General features: G+C 45.9%; 1 long non-coding RNA gene across 2 annotated transcripts in view; it reads right to left on the bottom strand.

Annotated features, from left to right (window-relative positions):
- Positions 1-21,235, bottom strand: part of LOC106602118 (fibronectin) — a 41,283-nt gene extending 20,048 nt beyond the window's left edge. The window contains exons 1-4 of one of the 2 annotated variants that reach the window (XR_006763524.1): positions 21,031-21,235; positions 18,034-18,511; positions 17,921-17,949; positions 4,008-4,098 (exon numbers count right to left, since the gene is read on the bottom strand). This is a non-coding gene — a long non-coding RNA (fibronectin). Of the gene's footprint in view, positions 1-4,007; positions 4,099-17,920; positions 18,512-21,030 lie in introns of both variants that reach the window. The other variant, XR_006763528.1, reaches the window with a different exon arrangement.
- Between the last annotated feature and the right edge of the window lie 1,455 nt (positions 21,236-22,690).

Consider the following 22,690-nt stretch of genomic DNA (forward strand, 5'->3'; position numbering starts at 1 on the left):
CCCCCAATTTTTTTGGGGGGGGGCACACGGGTAGCTTGGCTAGGGCAGGCAGTAGACCTGAGCCAACTATCCATGATTATTATGGGGAACAGAGGATCAGAGGAGCACCGTACTATGCGGAAGTGCGCACGATCTCGCCTATGCGCACGAACAGTCCGGTGAAAATGATTCCAGCCCCTCGCAAGTGCCATGCTCGAGTGAGCACTCAGGCCATAGGGGTTGTATGCTCCAGACCGCCAGTAATGCTTCACGGCCCAGTGTATCCTGTTGTAACGGCTGTCTGGAAGAGGGGACCAAGGTGCAGCAGAGGATGTGTTCATCATTAGAATTTTAATTCAAAATAAACAAGAGAAGACTACAAAATGAACAAACACGACAGCAAACAGTCCTGTTAGGAAAATACTCAAACAGAAACAATTACCCACAAATCCCAGTGACAAACAACTCCTACATATATGACTCCCAATCAGGAACAACGATTCCCAGCTGTTCCTGATCAGGAGTCACAAGACACACACACAAAACTGCCACGTCCTGACCCCCAAACTACTACACCAGCTCCATCTGCTGGTCAGGACATGACAGTACCCCCCCCTCAAGGTGCAGACCCCGGAATGCACCTAACCACAACAACAAAACACCAACAAACAAAATCCCCAACAAAACCCATAAACAGTAACCCTAAACAATAAGGGAGGGAAGGGAGGGTGGCTGCCGTCAACGACGGCACTGTGCTACACCCTCCCTCCCCAACCCACCTATCCTGGAGGCGGCTCAGGCTCTGGCCGTTCCAGACAGTCGGGACAGTCTGGCAGCTCGGGACCGTCTGGGCAGTCTGGCAGCTCGGGGCAGTCTGGGCAGTCTGGCAGCTCGGGGCAGTCTGGGTAGTCTGGCAGCTCGGGGCAGTCTGGGCAGTCTGGCAGCTCGGGACAGTCTGGGCAGTCTGGCCACTCCGGCAGTTCAGGGCAGTCTGGCCACTCCGGCAGTTCAGGGCAGTCTGGCCACTCCGGCAGTTCAGGGCAGTCTGGCCACTCCGGCAGTTCAGGGCAGTCTGGCCACTCCGGCAGTTCAGGGCAGTCTGGCCACTCCGGCAGTTCAGGGCAGTCTGGCCACTCCGGCAGTTCAGCGCAGTCTGGCCACTCCGGCAGTTCAGCGCAGTCTGGCCACTCCGGCAGTTCAGCGCAGTCTGACCTCTCTGGCGACTGTTGACTGGCGGGCAGCTCTGACGACTGTTGACTGGCGGGCAGCTCTGACGACTGTTGACTGGCGGGCAGCTCTGACGACTGTTGACTGGCGGGCAGCTCTGACGACTGTTGACTGGCGGGCAGCTCTGACGACGGTTGACTGGCGGGCAGCTCTGGTGATGGTTGATTGGCGGGCAGCTCTGGTGACTGTTGACTGGCGGGCAGCACTGACGACTGTTGACTGGCGGGCAGCTCTGGCGACTGTTGACTGGCGAGGCTGGGTTCACGCACTTGAAGCCTGGTGCGTGGTGCTGGTACTGGGTGTACCAGATTGTGAACACGCACCTCCATGCTAGTGCGGGGAGCTGGCCTTGGGCTCCATTCTTGCCCCGCAAAACTCCCCTTGTGCCCCCCCTAAAAAATTATTGGGGGTGCCTCCCGGTCTCCCTTACCTCGCCAGCCTTCTTCCGCTGCTTGGTCCTTTGTTGGTGGGTAATTCTGTAACGGCTGTCTGGAAGAGGGGACCAAGGTGCAGCAGAGGATGTGTTCATCATTAGAATTTTAATTCAAAATAAACAAGAGAACACTACAAAATGAACAAACACGACAGCAAACAGTCCTGTTAGGAAAATACTCAAACAGAAACAATTACCCACAAATCCCAGTGACAAACAACTCCTACATATATGACTCCCAATCAGGAACAACGATTCCCAGCTGTTCCTGATCAGGAGTCACAAGACACACACACAAAACTGCCACGTCCTGACCCCCAAACTACTACACCAGCTCCATCTGCTGGTCAGGACGTGACACCTGTTCCCGCTCCTCGCACTAGCCCTGAGGTGCGTGTCTCCGATCTGATAACTCCAGTACCAGCACCACGCACCAGGATTCCAGTGCGTCAGCCCAGTCCAGTACGTCCTGTTCCCGCTCCTCACACTAGCCTTGGGGTGCGTGTCTCCAGTCTGATACCTCCAGTACCAGCCCCACGCACTAGGCTTCCAGTGCGTCAGCCCAGTCCCGAGCTTCCGACGACAGTACCTCGTCCAGAGTGTCCGGCAACAGTGCCTCGTCCAGAACTTCCGGCAACAGTGCCTCGTCCAGAACTTCCGGCAACAGTGCCTCGTCCAGAGCTTCCGGTGACAGTTCCCCGTATAGAGATGGCCCACTGTCCGGAACCAAGAGAGACTGCCCACTGTCCGGAACCAAGAGAGACGGCCTACAGTCCGGAACCGAGTGAGACGGCCTACAGTCCGGAACCGAGTGAGACGGCCTACAGTCCGGAACCGAGTGAGACGGCCTACAGTCCGGAACCGAGTGAGACGGCCTACAGTCCGGAACCGAGTGAGACGGCCTACAGTCCGGAACCGAGTGAGACCGCCTCCAGTCCGGAGCTCCCAGAGTCGCCCTGCAGTCCGGAGCTCCCAGAGTCGCCCTGCAGTCCGGAGCTCCCAGAGTCGCCCTGCAGTCCGGAGCTCCCAGAGTCGCCCTGCAGTCCGGAGCTCCCAGAGTCGCCCTGCAGTCCGGAGCTCCCAGAGTCGCCCTGCAGTCTTGAGCTCCCAGAGTCGCCCTGCAGTCTTGAGCTCCCAGAGTCGCCCTGCAGTCCGGAGCTCTCAGAGTCGCCCCGCAGTCCGGAGCTCTCAGAGTCGCCCTGCAGTCCGGAGCTCTCAGAGTCGCCCCGCAGTCCGGAGCTCTCAGAGTCACCCCGCAGTCGGGAGCTCTCAGAGTCGCCCCGCAGTCCGGAGCTCTCAGAGTCGCCCCGCAGTCCGGAGCTCTCAGAGTCGCCCCGCAGTCCGGAGCTCTCAGAGTCGCCCCGCAATCCGGAGCTCTCAGAGTCGCCCCGCAGTCCGGAGCTCTCAGAGTCGCCCCGCAGTCCGGAGCTCTCAGAATCGCCCTACAGTCCGGAGCTCCGAGAGTACAGTCCAGGGTCTACAGTGACATACTTCAGGCCAAGGTATTTAGTAGGGGTGGACTGGTCAGGTGGGGGACTAAGGCCTGAGCCTAAGCCACCTCCACTGTAGGAGGTTTGGGGAGGGGGGGGGTCAGTGACGGCAGCCACTCTCCCTTCCCTCCCTTTAGTTTATGGGTTTATTTTGTAGTTATTTTTTGTTGTTAGGTGCATCCGGGGTCTGCACCTTTGGGGGCTGGTACTGTCACGTCCTGACCAGTAAAGGGGTTATTTGTTATTATAGTTTGGTCAGGATGTGGCAGGGGATATTTTTTTTATATGGTTCGGGGTGTGTGTATGTAGAGGGGTGTTTGATTTATGTATTCCGGGGTTTTGGTCATTGTTCTATGTTTCTATGTTTCTATGTCTGTTCTTGGGTGTTTTGATCTGTGTTTAGGTAATTGGGATTGGGGCCTTCAATTGGAGGCAGCTGTCTATCGTTGCCTCTGATTGAAGGTCCTATAATTAGGAATGTGTTTGTCATGGGAATTGTGGAAGATTGTTCTTTGCATAGCTGTGTGTTGCCTGCAAGACTGTTTGTTGTCCGTTCATTGTTTTTGTGTTCTATTTTGTAAAATAAACATGAGCATTCACGTACCCGCTGCGCCTTGGTCCATTCACTACGACGACCGTTACAGTGAAAACTGGCTACATCCGTGTCGATAAACCAACTGTAAACCAGCCTATACTTATAACCTTTAAATAGTTTACAAATGCTTATTAATAAAACATTTATGACAGTGTTACCAGATCATATGTTATTGAAAGAGGAGTATGTCGTGGTAAATATTTACATTTTAGTCATTTAGCAGACATGATGTGTAAGGCCAATGAATGGAGCTGGTATGAAGAACTTTAACAGGAGACAATACCTTGGGATGTTTCCCTGTTTCTTCCTGAGAATCCCTCCTCTGGTTTCGACTCATCTCTGACTTGTTTCAGTGGCTTTTCCTCTTTAAAGTTCTATAAAAAGTAGAATTCACAGGTTAACATGTTTTAATACACTATGATATCGAATCTATAACTCCAGGTCTGTTGAGAATAAAGCACAACAGGTTCAGAATTAGGGATATTTAATGCCGTGTTGAGCATGTCTAGTTTCGGTTTATTAATGCACACTAAGGGTACAGTCAGACTGATCGCATGAACATGACTGAAATCGTATAGAACATACGCCATTGTCAGTTTTTGCGTGTCAAAATTATCACTCAAGGCAAATATAAAATGTCCTACTTTGAGCCCAAACTCTAGTGGATTACTTGCTACCAACCTGTTTTTGGAAAAGTAAAGTAACGTGTTGGCAAGCTGTTTTTTTTCCATGGAAATTTCCAAACGTCCACTAGGGGCAACGTGCGTGCCTGTTACCATGTAGTACAGGGGTATTCAAACCTTTCATTGGAAACCCCCAGACATTTCACTATCTGGTGTAGACCTGAACTATCTCAAAGATTCACCTAACCAAGGGCTTGATGATTAGTTGACAAGTTGAATCAGGTGTGCTAGTTCTGGAATAGTTCAAATCCATGGAATGGCTGGGGGTCCAAGAGGAAATGTTTGACTACCTCTGATCTGGTAAGCTCGTAACGAGCCAGGGTGGTTTGGATGGGTGTAAGGATGGGCTAATACTGCAAGCTACAGCTCTGAGCATAGTGGGTTCAATATATATATACATATACACACAGTTGAAGTCAGAAGTTTACATACACCTTAGCCAAATACATTTAAACTCAGTTTTTCACAATTCCTGACATTTAATCCTAGTAAAAACTCCCTGTTTTAGGTGAGTTAGGATCACCACTTTATTTTAAGAATGTGAAATGTCAGAATAATAATAAGAATGATTTCTTTCAGCTTTTATTTCTTTCATCACATTCCCAGTGGGTCAGAAGTTTACATACACTCAATTAGTATTTGGTAGCATTGCCTTTAAATTGTATAACTTGGGTCAAATGTTTCGGGTAGCCTTCCACAAGCTTCCCACAATAAGTTGGGTTATTTTGGCCCATTCCTCCTGACAGAGCTGGTGTAACTGAGTCAGGTTTGTTGTTCTTCTTGCTCGCACACAATTTTTCAGTTCTGCCCACAAATGTTCTATAGGATTGAGGTCAGGGCTTTGTGATGGCCACTCCAATACCTTGACTTTGTTGTCCTTAAACTATTTTTCCACAACTTTGGAAGTATGCTTGGGGTCATTGTCCATTTGGAAGACCCATTTGCGACCAAGCTTTACCTTCCTGACTGATGTCTTGAGATGTTGCGTCAATATATCCACATAATTTTCTTTCCTCATGATGCCATCTATTTTGTGAAGTGCACCAGTCCCTCCTGCAGCAAAGCACCCCCACAGCATGATGCTGCTACCCCTGTCCTTCACGGTTGGGATGAAGTTCTTCGGCTTGCAAGCCTCCCCCTTTTTCCTCCAAACATAATGATGGTCATTATGGCCAAACAGTTCTATTTTTGTTTCATCAGACCAGAGGACATTTCTCCAAAAAGTATGATCTTTGTCCCCATGTGCAATTGCAAACCGTAGTCAGGCTTTTTTATGGCGGTTTTGGAGCAGTGGATACTTCCTTGCTGAGCGGACTTTCAGGTTATGTCGATATAGAACTCGTTTTACTGTGGATATAGATACTTTTGTATGTGTTTCCTCCAGCATCTTCACAAGGTCCTTTGCTGTTGTTCTGGGATTGATTTGCACTTTTCGCACCAAAGTACATTAATCTCTAGGAGACAGAACACGTCTCCTTCCTGAACGGTTTCCTCACGCTCTCAATGAAGATAATAGTCAACCATGAGAGACACAGGCAGGAGATCACTACCAGTTTCCGGACTTCTCGTAGCGAGAGAAGTATGGTTTCAACATATTGGCATGACACAGCCAGGTTTTTTTCCTGAGCGCAGGAAAAAGGAGCCTAGGTCATGTGACCAAGGAGCTATTGAAATTATAAGTCAAAAATTGAAAACTAATAAATGAAGGTCAAAGAAATGTAATAATTTTTGAGAACTCCACAGGGTAGGGACATACAACCCTTTGAACTTTCCAAAGTTGGTTTGAGGAGTTTAGGTCACATGGTCAAGGAGCTATTGAATTTTAGTGATAATATATATATATATATATATATATATATATATATATATATATATATATATATAAGTTTGGACACACCTACTCATTCAGCTTTGAACACTCTTGGCATTCTCTCAACCAGCTTCACCTGGAATGCTTTTCCAACAGTCTTGAAGGAGTTGCCACATATGCTGAGCACTTCTTGGCAGCTTTCCCTTCACTCTGCGGTCCAACTCATCTAAAACCATCTTAATTGGCTTGAGGTTGGGTATTGTGGAGGCCAGGTCAAATAGCCTTCTTGGTCAAATAGCCCTTACACAGTCTGTAGGTGTGTTGGGTCATTGTCCTGTTGAAAAACAAATGATAGTCCAACTAAGTGCAAACCAGATGGGATGGCGTATTGCTGCAGAATGCTGTGGTAGCCATGCTTGTTAAGGGTGCCTTGAATTCTAAATAAATCACAGACAGTGTCACCAGCAAAGTACCCCCTCCATCCCACCTCCTCCTCCATGCTTCACAGTGGGAACCACACATGCGGGGATCATCCGTCCACCTACTCTGCGTCTCACAAAGACACGGCGGTTGGAACCAAAAATCTCATATTTGGACCAAAGGACAGATTTCCTCCGGTCTAATGTCCATTGCTCATGTTTCCAAACAAGTCTCTTCTTATTATTGGTGTCCTTTAGTAGTGGTTTCTTTGCAGCAATTCGACCATGAAGGCCTGATTCACGCAGTCTCCTCCGAACAGTTGATGTTGAGATGTGTCTGTTACTTGAACTCTGTGAAGCATTTATTTGGGCTGCAATTTCTGAGGCTGGTAACTCTAATGAACTTATCCTCTACAGCAGAGGTAACTCTGGTTCTTCCTTTCCTTGCAGTCCTCATGAGAGCCAGTTTCATCATAGCGCTTGATTGTTTTTGCGACTGCACTTGAAGAAACTTTCAAAGTTCTTGAAATGTTCCGTATTGACTGACCTTCATGTCTTGAAGTAATGATTACCGTCGTTTCTCTTTGCTTATTTGAGCTGTTCTTGCCATAATATGGACTTGGTATTTTACCAAATAGGGTTGTCTTCTGTATACAACCCCTACCTTGTCACAACACACCTGATTGGCTTAAATGCAATAAGAAGGAAAGGCACGGCACAGCTGTTAATTGAAATACATTCCAGACAAAGGGTGGCAACTTTGAAGAATCTCAAATATAAAATATAACACTTTTTTAGTTACTACATGATTCCATATGTGTTACTTCATAGTTTTGATGTCTTCACTGTTATTCTACAATGTAGAAAACAGTAAAAATAAAGAAAAACCCTTGAATGAGTTGGTATGTCCAAACTTTTGACTGGTACTGTAAGTCCACCTCCTTTTTGTTGACAGGTGGGATAAGCCGGCTGTTCCGACCAAGATCAAACTCCGTTGAGGGTACGGGATAGCCTATATCTCCATATTAGGATTTTCCACAAAAGCTTCCAAGTTAATGTCCATATTTTATTTTATTAGCCTGTGTGTTTATGCAACTTTCAAAATTATTTCACCAATCTTATAACCCCTCTGAGTGATTGTCTGTAAGATAAACTCTACCACAAAATTGTATTTTAAACACTCAAATATCTGGGCACAGTAGAGCTTCAGAGTAGTTGATTAGAGCTCATGGGAAACAAAATCCCGGACGAGCCCCCATTTTGTTACGGTTATGGGGGTGTCCACTGAAAGTTGACTATCAACAAGAATCTGGGACCGGGAGAGGCGGCGCACAATTGGCCCATCGTTGTCCGGGTTAGGGAAGGGTTTGGCTGACCGGGATGTCCTTTGCGCTATATCGACTCCTTGTGGCGGGCTGGGCACATAAGGAGCCATAGATTTGTGTTCTGAGGGTGGAACTACACAAGCATTTCCACACTACGACAGGAATTAGGTCTAAACAAAGTACCACAGTATGAGTCATAATACCCATAAAATCTAGCGGTCAAACACGGAAATGGTTCCAATAGTTTTTCACCATTCATTTTTCCCAAAGGGGATTTTAGAAACACTTCAAATAAGGGCTGTGTTTTGTGTAGGCTTACTCTGGCGTGACATTTTGATAACCGTGTAAATCTCTCTTGGACAAGGTGACTTATATCAATATATTTGCCTGTATTTACCCCCCCACAAAAAAAAATTCAAACGGTAGTTAGCTGCTAATGTGGCTATCACACAGAACTACAAATGCCTTTCTTAACCTGCATGTGTCACGGTCGTCGGAAGGAGCGGACCAAAATGCAGCGTGTGTGTAGTTCCACATTTTCTTAAATCCGTGAAACTTTGCAATACATAAATAACTGAAATTACAAAACAACAAACCGTGACGCAGAGAGAAACAAACACTACTCAAAATATAATAACCCACAAAACCCAGGAAGAAAAACCCCTACTTAAATATGATCTCCAATTAGAGGCAATGAGGACCAGCTGCCTCCAATTGGAGATAAACCCAAGAAACCCCAACATAGAAATAGAAAACTAGAACTAAACATAGAAATAGAAAACATAACACAAAACACCCCCTGTCATGCCCTGACGTACTCCACTATAGAAAATGACATCTTACTAGGGTCAGGACGTGACAGTACCCCCCCCAAAGGTGCAGACTCCGAATGCAACTAAAACAACAAAAGAAACCACAAAACAAAAGGGAGGGTAGGGAGGGTGACAATTGTCTATGGCGGCTCAAATGCAGTCCACATAACCTCCAGCAGAAGAGGCGGCTCCGGTTCGGGGCGTGACCCCCGCTCCATCCGCTGATCCCTCTGCTTTAGTGTCACCGGACTGTAGGTTCTGGGCTGCAGGCCGCCACTGGAGGTTCTGGGCTGCAGGCCGCCGCTGGAGGTTCTGGGCTGCAGGCCGTCGCTGGAGGTTATGTACTAGGGAGCGTCGCTGGATGCTCCGGACTGGGGGGCGTTGATGGAGGCTCCGGACTGGGGGGCGTCTCAGTAGGTTCCGGACTGTAGGCCGTCTCAGTAGGTTCCAGACTGTAGGCCGTCACAGTAGGTTCTGGACTGTAGGCCATCTCAGTAGGTTCCGGAATGTAGGCCATCACAGTAGGTTCCGGACTGTAGGCCGTCTCAGTAGGTTCCGGACTGGGAACTGTCGCCGGAAGCTCTGGACTGGGAACTGTCGCCGGAAGCTCTGGACTGGGAATGCGCACTGGAGGCCTGATGCGTGGGGCTGGCATAGGGGGCGCCAGACTAGTAATACGCACCTCAGGGCGAGTGTGGGGAGCAGGAACAGGACACCCCGGACTGGGCAGGCGCACTGGAGGCCTGATGCGTGGGGCTGGCATAGGAGGCGCCAGACTAGTAACACGCACCTCAGGGCAAGTGCGAGGAGCAGGAACGGGACACCCCGGACTGTGCAGGCGCACTGGAGGCCTGATGCGTGGGGCTGGCATAGGAGGCGCCAGACTAGTAACACGCACCTCAGGGCAAGTGCGAGGAGCAGGCACAGGACATACTGGGCCGTGGAGGCGCACTGGAGATCTCGAGCGTAGAGCTCGCACCACCCGTTCTGGCTGGATGCTAAATCTAGCTCAACAAATGCAGGGCGCGGGCACAGATCGCACCGGCCTGTGAATGCGCACTGGCGATACAGTGCGCATCACCGCATAGCTCGGTGCTTGCCTTGTCACCCGCTCCCCACGGTAAGCATGGGGAGTTGGCTCAGGTCTCCAACCTGAAGCCGCCAATCTCCCCGTGCGCCCCCCCCCCAAAAAAAAATGTTTTGGGACTGCCTCTCGCACTTGCCTCGTGGTCAGTATAGTGCCTCTTCTCATCACCGCTCTGCTCTCGCTGCCTCCACCTGTTCCCATGAGAGGCGATCCCATCCAGCTTGGATCTCCTCCCACGTCCAGGATCCCTTGCCGTCCAGAATTTCTTCCCAGGTCCATTCCTTTCCACGCTGCTTGGTCCTTTTGTGAAATAGAAATTGAAAACTAGAACTAAACATAGAAATAGAAAACATAGAACAAAACACAAAACACCCGCTGTCACGCCCTGACCTACTCTACTATAGAAAATGACATCTTACTAGGGTCAGGACGTGACAGCATGACACTCATCAGTGCCATGACGATCTGAACAAGACTGACAAATCGGGGCATTAACTAACTAATGTTAGCTAAATCTAGTAATTAATTAATTGGCTAAATTTGTTTAAATGTATAATATTGTGAACTGTCTTGGACATGTTTTAAAATGTACACAATAACTGTTATCTAGCTAGTTAGCTAGTTAGCAACATTAGCCTGGCTACATGGCACCATTAGCCGTCTATTTGTCTAGCCATTTAAATACATAATTCATAAAAAATAGTTTACCTTTCTTTGGCTTTTATAAAACAGAGGTCTAGCTTGCTAGTTAAAACCCCCTAGAGTCAATTGATACAGCGGTGCATCAATCTAAATTACATTTAAAAAAAATCCCCAACAAGTTTAATCCACTGCATCTGTTAGTGTTGCACTTCCACTTCTGCGCTGAAGGGTGGCAGAGTTAGAGCGCCGTTTGTCAGACCATGAGACATCCCTAACGGTTTGACCCAGAAACTAATGTGACTCCACTGTGGAAAGGGGAGTTTCTCCCGACTATGATGGTTAAAACATTTTTATGGAAGTATGAAGGTAGTTTTGTCCCAACCCAAGAAAAGGGGTTAAATGTGTAAAACAAATATATAGATATATAAAACCTTGTTTCTTCTAAGTTTTTTTTACTGTCTTTTTTGCCATTTATGAATATGTTATTCAATGCATTTCTCTGGGCTATAGTGGTGAAGGAGAAATTCAATATTTGGTCAAATACTTAATTTATTTTATATCTAAAGGGGTCCTACAATTCAAAATCAAATAGCTAAATGATTCATAGTATGACCATCTTAAAATAATTCCATAATATAACCCCCACTCACCTTGACATCGTAGTCTCTACAGAATGAACTAACTAGCTAACTTACATGGTGAAGCTAGATGTTCTTGATAATGTTTGTTTGTGTCTGTGGGGGAGGGGTTGGTAGCCTACTTTAAGTCCTACTTGACTTGTAGCTACCCTAGCCCTTTCCAGTCTGAGCGGAATGTTCCACCTCTTGCTGGATCATGACCTGTGCATTAATTAATTCGTGTAAAACCATATATGAAACATTATATATTTTGAAAGCTGAGATGACATACAATAGCATCCCATGAATCAAATTGTAATCAGTCAAGAAATACCACCTGTGGAAATGTGTATTTTATATGAAAATCACTGCTTTTTACCAAACAACTGGCACTTTCTAATGAAGATAGTTTTTCTCTACCTTCATTAGAAAGTGCCAGTTGTTTTGTAAGGACTGAAGATCTGAAATCAGAACAGAAATACATTTTACTGTGAACAAGTTACAGCTGTTTTAGTCGCCAAAAGTATTTGACACTATGTATGTATGTTGAAAATAAATCTGTACCAAAACAAATTACAAATAGCATTGCCTTAAATAGGAAAGACAAACAAGTAATATAATATCAACAAAACAAGAACTTTATTGAAAGAATGAGGTTAGAGGAATATATTTTCTCCCTCTCCTTCCAGATCACTGACCATGTTAAAATGCGCACAGTATTCCGGATAGTAGCTCATGTGCCTGTTTAATGTGTTATCTAGGACACTGTTATGCAAGCAGACAGTATTTCAACCACATAAAATATGTACCCAAGACCAACTGAAGTCTTATCAGAAATGTGTATCATTGTCTTCTCAGCTTTTAATTTCCTAAAAAACAGTCAACCTGATGACATTTGGACATTTAGCACAGTAGCAATCTTTCAACTGTTTTGGAGTTTTTGCGTTTTCTCCCCGGTCCCTAAACAAAACCTACAACTTTACCCTTGTCAACTAGATTACTAAGGCATTCATTCTATCAATGTAAGACATTATTCTGGAGAGTACTACTGTCATAAACTTCGTCTTCTGAAGAGGAGAAATTATCGGACCAATACGCAGCGTGGTAAGTGTCCATATTATATTTTATTTTAACCGTGAACACTAAACAAAACAAGAAAACAAACGACAGTCCTGTAAGGTACAACGACTATACACGGAGACAACCACCCACAAAACATCAGACGAAAACCCCTACTTAAATATGGCCTCTAATCAGAGGCAACGAGATACAGCTGCCTCCAATTAGAGACCAATCCCAAACAACAGCACATAGAAATAGAAATACTAGAAAATCAAACATAGAAATACATATCATAGAACTAACCCAAATCCCAACACACCCTGCCACGTCCTGACCAACTAACAATAACAAAATAACCCCTTACTGGTCTGGACGTGACAGTACCCCCCCCCCCCCCCAAAGGTGCAGACTCCGAATGCAGCTGAAAGAAAAACTTACAAAAACAATAACCCCAAACTAAAGGGAGGGAAGGGAGGGTGGCCACCATCACCGACGGTTCTTGTGCAAACACCCCCCCTTCCCCAATACTCCCCCCTACGGAGGTGGCTCTGGTTCCAGCCCTAGTCCCCAACCTAACCTGCCCACCCCCGCAATAGATTCTGGGTTGCTGACCGTCTCTGTAGGCTCTAGGCTGCAGGGCGACTCTGGCTGCGCCGGACTGGCGGGCGACTTTGGCTGCGCCGGACTGGCGGGCGACTCTGGCTGCGCCGGACTGGCGGGCGACTCTCGGACTGGCGGGCAACTCTGGCTGCGCCGGACTGGCGGGCGACTCTGGCTGCGCCGGACTGGCGGGCGACTCTGGCTGCGCCGGGCTGAGGTGCGTCTCTGGAGACCTCGGGCTGAGGTGCGTCTCTGGAGACCTCGGGCTGAGGTGCGTCTCTGGAGACCTCGGGCTGAGGTGCGTCTCTGGAGACCACGGGCTGAGGTGCGTCTCTGCAGGCTCCGGGGTGTGGGCCGTCTCTGCAGGCTCCGGACTGTCGGCCGTCTCTGCAGGCTCCGGACTGTCGGCCGTCTCTGCAGGCTCCGGACTGTCGGCCGTCTCTGCAGGCTCCGGACTGTCGGCCGTCTCTGCAGGCTCCGGACTGTCGGCCGTCTCTGCAGGCTCCGGACTGTCGGCCGTCTCTGCAGGCTCCGGACTGTGGGCCGTCTCTGCAGGCTCCGGACTGTCGGCCGTCTCTGCAGGCTCCGGACTGTCGGCCGTCTCTGCAGGCTCCGGACTGTCGGCCGTCTCTGCAGGCTCCGGACTGTCGGCCGTCTCTGCAGGCTCCGGACTGTCGGCCGTCTCTGCAGGCTCCGGACTGTCGGCCGTCTCTATCGGCTCCGGACTCTAAACTGTCGCCGGAAGCTCTGGACGGGGGACTGTCGCCGGAAGCTCTGGACAGGGAATGCGCACTATAGGCGTGATGCGTAGGGCTGGCTTTGGAGATGCCAGACTAGTAACACGCACCACAGGGCTGGGCTCTGGTGGCGCACTGGAGGCCTGGTGTGTGGGACTGGCTTTGGAGATGCCAGACTAGTAACACGCACCACAGGGCTGGGCTCTGGTGGCGCACTGGAGGCCTGGTGCGTGGGGCTGGCTTTGAACCCTCACCGGCGGTCTGATGCTAGCAACTTGCATCACCGGTCCTGGCTCGGTGCTGGCTATAGCATGGCACTTGTGAGGAGCTTTCACCAAGTGCACCGGGCTGTATCTGCGCACTGGCGACACAGTGCGTACTTCTGCATAACAGGGTGCTTGCTTGATCCGTCGCTCCCCATAATAAGCACGAGGAGTTGGTTCAGGCCTATTGCCTGACTTACTCCAACTCCCCGTGTGCCAACATTTTTTGGGGGGACTGCCTCCTCACCTCCTGAAATGGAGGATATAGTGCCTCGTACCTCCGACGCTCAGCCTTTGCTGCCTCCATTTCTGCCTTCGGGCGCTTGTATTGCCCAGCCTGGTGCCATGGTCTTGTCCCATCCAGGATCTCCTCCCATGTCCATAACTCCAAATAGCTCCTTGGCTGCTCCCTCCTCCGCTGCTTGGTCCTCTTTTGGTGGGTGGTTCTGTCATAAACTTCATAAGAGGAGAAATTATCGGACCAATACGCAGCGTGGTAAGTGTCCATACTTATATTTTATTTTAACCGTGAACACTAAACAAAACAAGAAAACGAATGACAGTCCTGTAAGGTACAACGACTATACACGGAGACAACCACCCACAAAACACCAGACAAAAACCCCTACTTAAATATGGCCTCTAATCAGAGGCAACGAGATACAGCTGCGTCCAATTAGAAAATCAAACATAGAAATACATAACATAGAACTTACCCAAAATCCCAACAACACAAAACAAACACACCCCTGCCACATCCTGACCAACTAACAATAACAAAATAACCCCTTACTGGTCAGGACTTGACAACTACTTTATTTAGTCTTGTGGGCAATAAATTATGACAGAAGAGAAGCTGCATGTACTGTACAGTGCATTTAGAAAGTATTCTGACCCCTTCACTTTTTCCAAATTTTGTTACGTTACAGCCTTATTCTAAAATTGATTAAAGTATTTTTTTCTCTCCAGAGATGTTCCATCGGGTTCAAGTCCGGGCTCTGGCTGCTTCACTCAAGGACATTCAGAGACTTGTCCCGAAGCCATTCCTGTGTTGTCTTGGTTCTGTGTTTAGGGTCGTTGTCCTGTTGAAGGTGAACCTTCGCCCCAGTCTGAGGCCCTGAGCGCTCTGGAGCAGGTTTTTCTCAAGGATCTCTCTGTACTGTACTGTGGGACCTTATATAGACAGGTGTGTGCCTTTCCAAATCATGTCCAATCAATTGAATTTACCACAGGTGGACTCCAATCAAGTTGAAGAAACATTAAGGATGATCAATGGAAACAACTCAATTTCGAGTCTCATAGCAAAGGGTCTGAATACTTATGTAAATTAGATTTGTGTTTTCATTTTTTATACATTGGCAACATTAAAAAATATATATTTTCACTTTGTAATTATGGGATTGGGAAAATGTTTATTTAATACATTTTAGAATAAGGCTGTAATGAAACAAGTTGCTTAAAAAGTGAAAGGGTCTGAATACTTTCCGAATGCATTGTTAATAACTATATTTGACAAACAAATGGCATACCAAATGTCAGAAGTTATAATATGGCCTAAGAAATGTTGGAGGGCATTGTGTCAAGAATCAGTGCGGATTGGCTGGGTTGTGTTTCGGAGGATGCACGGCTCTCGACCTTTGCCTCTCCCGAGTCCTTACGGGAGTTGCAGTGATGGGACGAGACTGTAACTACCAATTAGATAACACGAAATTCGGGAGAAAAAGGGGTAAACAAAATAAATACAAATAAATAAATAAAACTTGCCAACTCCCCCAGGAGAGAGGGGTCTTGAGAACTTTGGTTAGCCAGCACCTTTGATCTCCATCCAGGAGGGCAAGTCATGACAGCCATGACCAGCCTTTCAAAGTACTACATGACTACAGACGTGAGTGCCACGGGTCGGTAGTCATTTAGGCAGGTAACCTTAGTGTTCTTAGGCACAGGGACTATGGTGGTCTGCTTGAAACATGTTGGTATAACAGACTCAGACAAGGAGAGTTTGAAAATGTCAGTGACGACACTTGCCAGTTGGTCAGCGCATGCTCATTTGTACACGTCCTGGTAATCCATCTGGCCCTGCGGCCTTGTGAATGTTTACCTGTTTAAAGGAGAGCGTGATCACACAGTCTTCCGGAACAGCTGATGCTCTCATGCATGTTTCAGTATTACTTGCCTCGTAATTTAGCTTGTCTGATAGGCTCGTGTCACTGGGCAGTTCGCGGCTGTGCTTCCCCTTGTAGTCTGTAATAGTTCGCAAGCCCTGCCACATCCGACAAGCGTTGGTAGCCAGTGTAGTACGATTCGATCTTAGTCCTGTATTGACGCTTTGCCTGTTTGATGGTTCGTTGAAGGGCATAGTCCCGCTCCTTGAAAGCGGCAGCTCTACCTTATAGCTCACTGCGGATGTTGCCTGTAATCCATGGCTTCTGGTTAGGGTATGTACCGTCACTGTGGGGACGACGTCATCGATGCACTTATTGACGAAGCCAGTGACTGATGTGGTGTACTCCTCAATGCCATCGGAAGAATGACGGAATATATTCCAGTCTGTGCTAGCAAAACAGTCCTGTAGCTTAGCATCTGCTTCATCTGACCACTTTTTTATTGACCGAGTCACTGGTGCTTCCTGCTTTAATTTTTGCTTGTAAGCAGGAATCAAGAGGATAGAATTATGGTCAGATTTTCCAAATGGAGGGTGAGGGAGAGCTTTGTATGCGTCTCTGTGTGTGGAGTAAAGGTGGTCTAGAGTTTTTTTCCCTCTGGTTGCACATTTAACACGCCGGTAGAAATGAGGTAAAACAGATATAAGTTTCCCTGCATTAAAGTCCCCGGCAACTAGGAGCGCCGCCTCTGGATGAGCATTTTCCTGTTTGTTATGGCTGCATACAGCTCACTGAGTGAGGTCTTAGTGCCATATTTTACCTTCTTAGCAGGTGGAAAGATCAACAAGATCTCACAGTCTCACTTTAGAATTAGACGTTTATCCATGTTTCACAAACAACACATTTCTAAATTGTTCCAAATGTCAAATTTCAAAGGGTTGAAGCTCAGGTCGAGTCAAGTCCTTAATTTTGGTTTTCGAGTCCTCAAGGCCGCTGGTTTGAACTAGGTGAACAATATGTCGATGTGTCCTTCAGCAAGGCACTTGACCCTATTTGCTCCTGTAAGTCACTTTGGACACTTCTGCTAAATAACTCAAATGTAAATCGGGTCCCTCTCCAATCATTGCCCATATAAAAACATTTTCCAACTAATAATTCACTGTCAGACCCTATAGGGTTCTGATTTATACCTGGATAGGTAACCAGATTTAAAAAAAGCTCTGGGCCCCAGGGAAAACAATTTGCTCCACCACTCTGGGACCTGTGGTGCCACCTCTGCATCAGGGCATCATCGGTCCCAAAAATTGTTGCATTCTGTTTCAAAGACTATGTGGTAGTGGGGGGAAAAAGGGATGCAGTTTGTAAAACATGTGGGTCCAAAATCACTGATGCATTGTAATTATATTGAAATTGGCATAAAAAAATCAACCATTGACTCAAAACCCCAAATTAGCGACTTGTGACTTGACTCGGGATTTGCAAAATTGTGACTTGGTTCCATCTCTGCAGTGGAGCAGTGCGCGCTTTGCATCAAGCTTTGTGCCTTAGCCTGTGCAACCTGTAATTTCCGTTTATCTGATTGATCAAGAAAACAACGCACAGAACCTGCACCACTCCAATATCGTGAGCGATGACAAATCGAGTCAAGCAGCTCAAGTCCTAGTTAAGTCACGAGTCATACAGTAGATGCTCAAGTCGAATGGCAAGTCACAAAATGTGCAACTCGAATAGTACTCAAGTCCAAGTCACGTGACTCGAGTCCACATCTCTGCCCATTTTTATGCTTCCCATCCTTAAAGTTTCCTTTTTTGCATAATTTTACTTTCATTTTTGTACACCAGCTTCAAACAGCTGACAAATATGATATTTTTAGTTATTACAAAGATATTTCACAGCAGTTTAGATGGTACAGTGATCCTCTACACTATACATTGCTTGCTAGGTCACATAAACAATTTCTAATGAGCAAAACTAAAATAACATAACACATTACAGGAACATGATTACCACTGAGGATGTTATGTAAGCGTGTCTTACCATCTCTGCCTCCTTGTCAATGTTTTCACCTAATACTTCCTCTACTGGGCCTTTCTTGCCAAGGTATTCACCTAATACCTCCTCTGCTGGGCCTTTCTTGTCAAGGTGTTCACCTAATACCTCCTCTGCTGGGCCTTTCTTGCCAAGGTATTCACCTAATACCTCCTCTGCTGGGCCTTTCTTGTCAAGGTGTTCACCTAATACCTCCTCTGCTGGGCCTTTCTTGTCAAGGTGTTCACCTAATACCTCCTCTGCTGGGCCTTTCTTGTCAAGGTGTTCACCTAATACCTCCTCTGCTGGGCCTTTCTTGCCAAGGTGTTCACCTAATACCTCCTCTGCTGGGCCTTTCTTGCCAAGGTGTTCACCTAATACCTCCTCTGCTGGGCCTTTCTTGCCAAGGTGTTCACCTAATACCTCCTCTGCTGGGCCTTTCTTGTCAAGGTGTTCACCTAATACCTCCTCTGCAGGGCCTTTCTTGTCAAGGTGTTCACCTAATACCTCCTCTGCTGGGCCTTTCTTGCCAAGGTGTTCATCATCTTTTCAACATCGACTTCCCATGAGATGCCAGATGTTACTCCCTTTAGGGGTGCCCTGTTCCGAAAGAGACACATGACATGTAAAAGTTCTCAAGTCGGGTGAGACGCAACACACATTCCTTCTGATCCTCAGAAGTACAAAAAAATCTAAACAAGCCTGCCTTTCGTGATCCTTACAGGCTTCACTTTACCCAGTACTCTCTATAACATTTTGTTATCTGAAATAGATTTTTTAAGATTGGTAATCCGATCAGCTGCTCCTCATTAACCTGTTGGGGATAGGGGGCAGTATTTGCACGGCCGTACTCCTACAAGATAAGAACAGACATTCTCAGCACTGTACTCTACCTTGCTCCGTTTTCCATTCTTTTAGACAATAGTCCAATTATCCTTGATTCCACCACCATTAGATTCAAGATCCACATCAGCTTCCGCCATCTTTTCATTGACCTTTGCAAAGCATCCGTTCTGCAGTATACCATTAAAAACCATTGAAAAGTACATGCAGAAAAGTCGTGCTATTTGTATTTGAGCATAGATGGGTTAGCTGACAAAGTTAAAGAAAACGATGTGCGCGCTTCCATGGGGCAGAATTCAGCGTGTTGTTGTGTTTCTGGATGGCCAAATTACTAGCAAGAATGACAAGAATCTTCCATGTGGAGAATCGTGACTCATTTCAGCTCATTTCATCTTGTTATTGATACTATGTCTTATTTTGAGGGGTTTTGATACAGACATGCAATGCTAAAATTCGCTAGCTAACCAACAACTGTAATGATGTATTTGAGGGGAAACAAGTGCTTTCTTTGCAAATGTATTTATGTTTTCAATAATCATTGGAGACCAAATATAGCATACTTGTTGTCAACAATCTAAACCAACCCCGTCTGTTTTGCCCCATGGTTTTACACGAGTCGCTTTTGTTGGTAAACAACCAACCCACCTGTATGATTGGCCAATCAAACACCACTATGCTCCCGCAAGCCACAACATCTGGAGCAGTACAGCTACTGACAGAACAATGAGACAGATGTTTCACTGGACGTTTAAATGTGAAGCATCCGTTTGGCGTTTCCACTCACTACCAAATATAGTAGTGAAAGGAAGCTCATTGGACGGAGGTGGGAAAAGATGGAAGGGGATGGATTTTAGCAGACATTCTGCACATTTGGGGTATAGATATGGGTATCAAATCAAATTTTATTAGTCACATGCGCCGAATACAACATGTGTAGACCTTAAAGTGAAATGTTTACTTACAAGCCCCTAACCAACAATGCAGTTTTAAAAAATAAGAATAAGAAATAAAAGTAACAAGTAATTAAAGAGCAGCAGTGAAATAACAATAGCGAGGCTATATACAGGGGGTACCGGTACAGAGTCAATGTGCGGGGGACCGGTTACTCGAGGTAATTGAGGTAATGTCTACATGTAGGTAGAGTAATTAAAGTAACTATGCATAGATAATAACAGAGAGTAGCAGCGGTGTAAAAAAAAAGGGGGGGGGCAATGCAAATAGTCTGGGTAGCCATTTGATTAGGTGTTCAGGAGTCTTATGGCTTGGGGGTAGAAGCTGTTTAGAAGCCTCTTGGACCTAGACTTGGCACTCCTGTACAGCTTGCAGTGCGGTAGCGGAGAGAACACTCTGTGACTAGGGTGGCTGGAGTCTTTGACAATTTTTAGGGCCTTTCTCTTATACCGCTTGGTATAGAGGTCCTGGATGGCTGGGCGGTACGCACTACCCTCTCTAGTGCCTTGCGGTCGGAGGCCGAGCAAAGGCAAAGTGTGGCTATTTGAAGAATCTCAAATATAAAATATATTTCGATTTGTTTAACAAACATGAACACCACACAAGGGTTAACACTTTTTTGCTTACTACATGATTCCATGTGTGTCATTTCATAGTTTTGATGTCTTCACTACTATTCTACAATGTAGACAATAGTAAAAATAAAGAAAAATCCTTGAATGAGTAGGTGCGTCCAAACCTTTGACTGGTACTGAATATATGCAGGATTTTTCACCCATAAATGCATATACACATATATATATATACATACCTTTTTAAAATAAATGTTCCTTCATTATTTTGCCCTAACCCTTCCACCCCTCCCCTAATTGGAGGAAACTAATGAACAACACTTAATCTTCTACTTCCAGCTAATACAAACTATATACATTTCACGGACACATTCTATTTTACAATAGTTATATTTTGTTTTTAGTCCTGTCCTTCCTCTACCCTCAACCTCTCCCATCTATTTCTAATGTCCATCCAGTTTGATTTCTATTTGCCATATATTTTTAACTGTGCTGTTTCACAAAAGTTCTGAACCTATATACATTTTACGGACACAGTATATTTTCCATAAGTTCTCTTGTTGTTATTAGTCCTACCCTTCAGCTCCATTCAACCCCTCCAATCTATATCTTAACACCATCCAGCTGTGTAAAAAATAACTTGAATATACCCTTTACAAAAGTCATACTTCATTTTGTCAATTTAGAAAGACAAACACCCATTTATTTTATCAGGCCTGTGTCTTGTAGTAGTGACTTTCTAGACGTCCTTACCTGCCTGTTGAGTCGGGGATTTGGAGTTGAATGTCTACAAGTGGAGATACAGCTGACGTTTTATAGCGATGTGAGGCCAAGTTGTACTTCATGAAGTGACAGGTCACCCTTAGTTTGAAGGTTTTCCCTTTCTAGTCAGTCAGGTGATTTCTTGTTAATCACAGAGGTTGTTCCAGTCTGTCTAGTTCAGGTGCAGGAACAGTTGCCCCACCCTTGCATGCCGCATGCCTCACCTGCAACAACTTTAGGGCTTCCTGTTTTTCTACGGTCAAAAGACTACAACAGCCACAAGGCTGTTGACAACCAAGGCAACCGTGACTGTTGTTGTTAAACATAGCAGTCAATCTATTTCCTGTAGTCTCAAAATGATTACACATTTTGTTTAATGTAATAAAGTTGACTTTTAATGTATTCTTGAAATGGAGAACATGTATTAAATCATGTAAAAATAATGCCATTCAAATAAATTGACTCACCCACATACAGTGGAGTCCAGAATTATTGGGTCCCTTGATAAAAAATACAAAAAATACAAAAACAGAGACTATGAAAAACAGGGGCACGTAAAAAACACACTGGTTGACTTGACAAGACAAGACGAACTGGCAACAGACAAACAGAAAACACAGGTATAAATAGACTGAGGATAATGGGGAGAGATGGGTGACACCTGGAGGGGGTTGGAGACAAGCACAAAGACAGGTGAATCAGATCAGGGTGTGACACCCTGTTTTCAATACTCTATCACCCTCCCCTTGCGAGGATAACAACGCTGAGACCTCAAAAAAAGAAAAAATATAAAAGAGATTGGAGAACACATTGGGAGGGAACTTAGACCACTCCTCCATAGAGAATCTTTCCATATCCTGAACATCCTTCGTCTGTGCTTATGGTCTGCCCTCCTCAATTCAAACCACAGGTTTTCAATGGGGTTCAAGTCCGGAGACTGAGATGGCCAAAATGTTGTGGCCCTACAAACTATAATATGACCCCACCATCGAAAGTTGAGACTCTTCGATGAACACAAGCCTCACAAGACTCATCTGAACCCAGGACCATTTTTTTTTTTATTATGGAATTACTTTAATGCCAAATAATGGGTTCAAACTTTAGAACTCAGCTCCCACATTTAAACATAAACATTTATTTTTATCAAACAAACTATGCGACTTTTTTTTCTGGGACCCCCAGGATGACTAATCAGAGCAAGATTCCTGAATGTAAGTACATGATGATTTACCTTCAGAGGTGAATATATCAAAACCAAGTGCCATGATAAAAGTGTTTTGTTGTTGTGCACTCTCCTCAAACAAAAGCATGGTATTGTTTTTATGCATTATTTCCCTCATTTTGATGAACATACCACCCTCCACCAATTGGAAGCACACACACAAACCAATGCACATGAACGCATACACAAACACACACTCACAACCACACATTGGATTGTACATCCCCACACACACACACACACACACACACACACACACACACACACACACACTCGTTACCCTTTATATGAAGGGGTATACATAATACCTTGATGAAACCAGTCATAACATTGTGTTGCAGTATCATTCATAACAGCTGTCATTTTTATCTTACAAATTACTTTAATAGCCCCTTTGTTAATATTCTGAGAAGATGTGTTAATCACTGT

The sequence above is a fragment of the Salmo salar genome, unplaced genomic scaffold, assembly GCF_905237065.1.
Source record: "Salmo salar unplaced genomic scaffold, Ssal_v3.1, whole genome shotgun sequence".
NCBI lineage: Eukaryota > Metazoa > Chordata > Actinopteri > Salmoniformes > Salmonidae > Salmo > Salmo salar.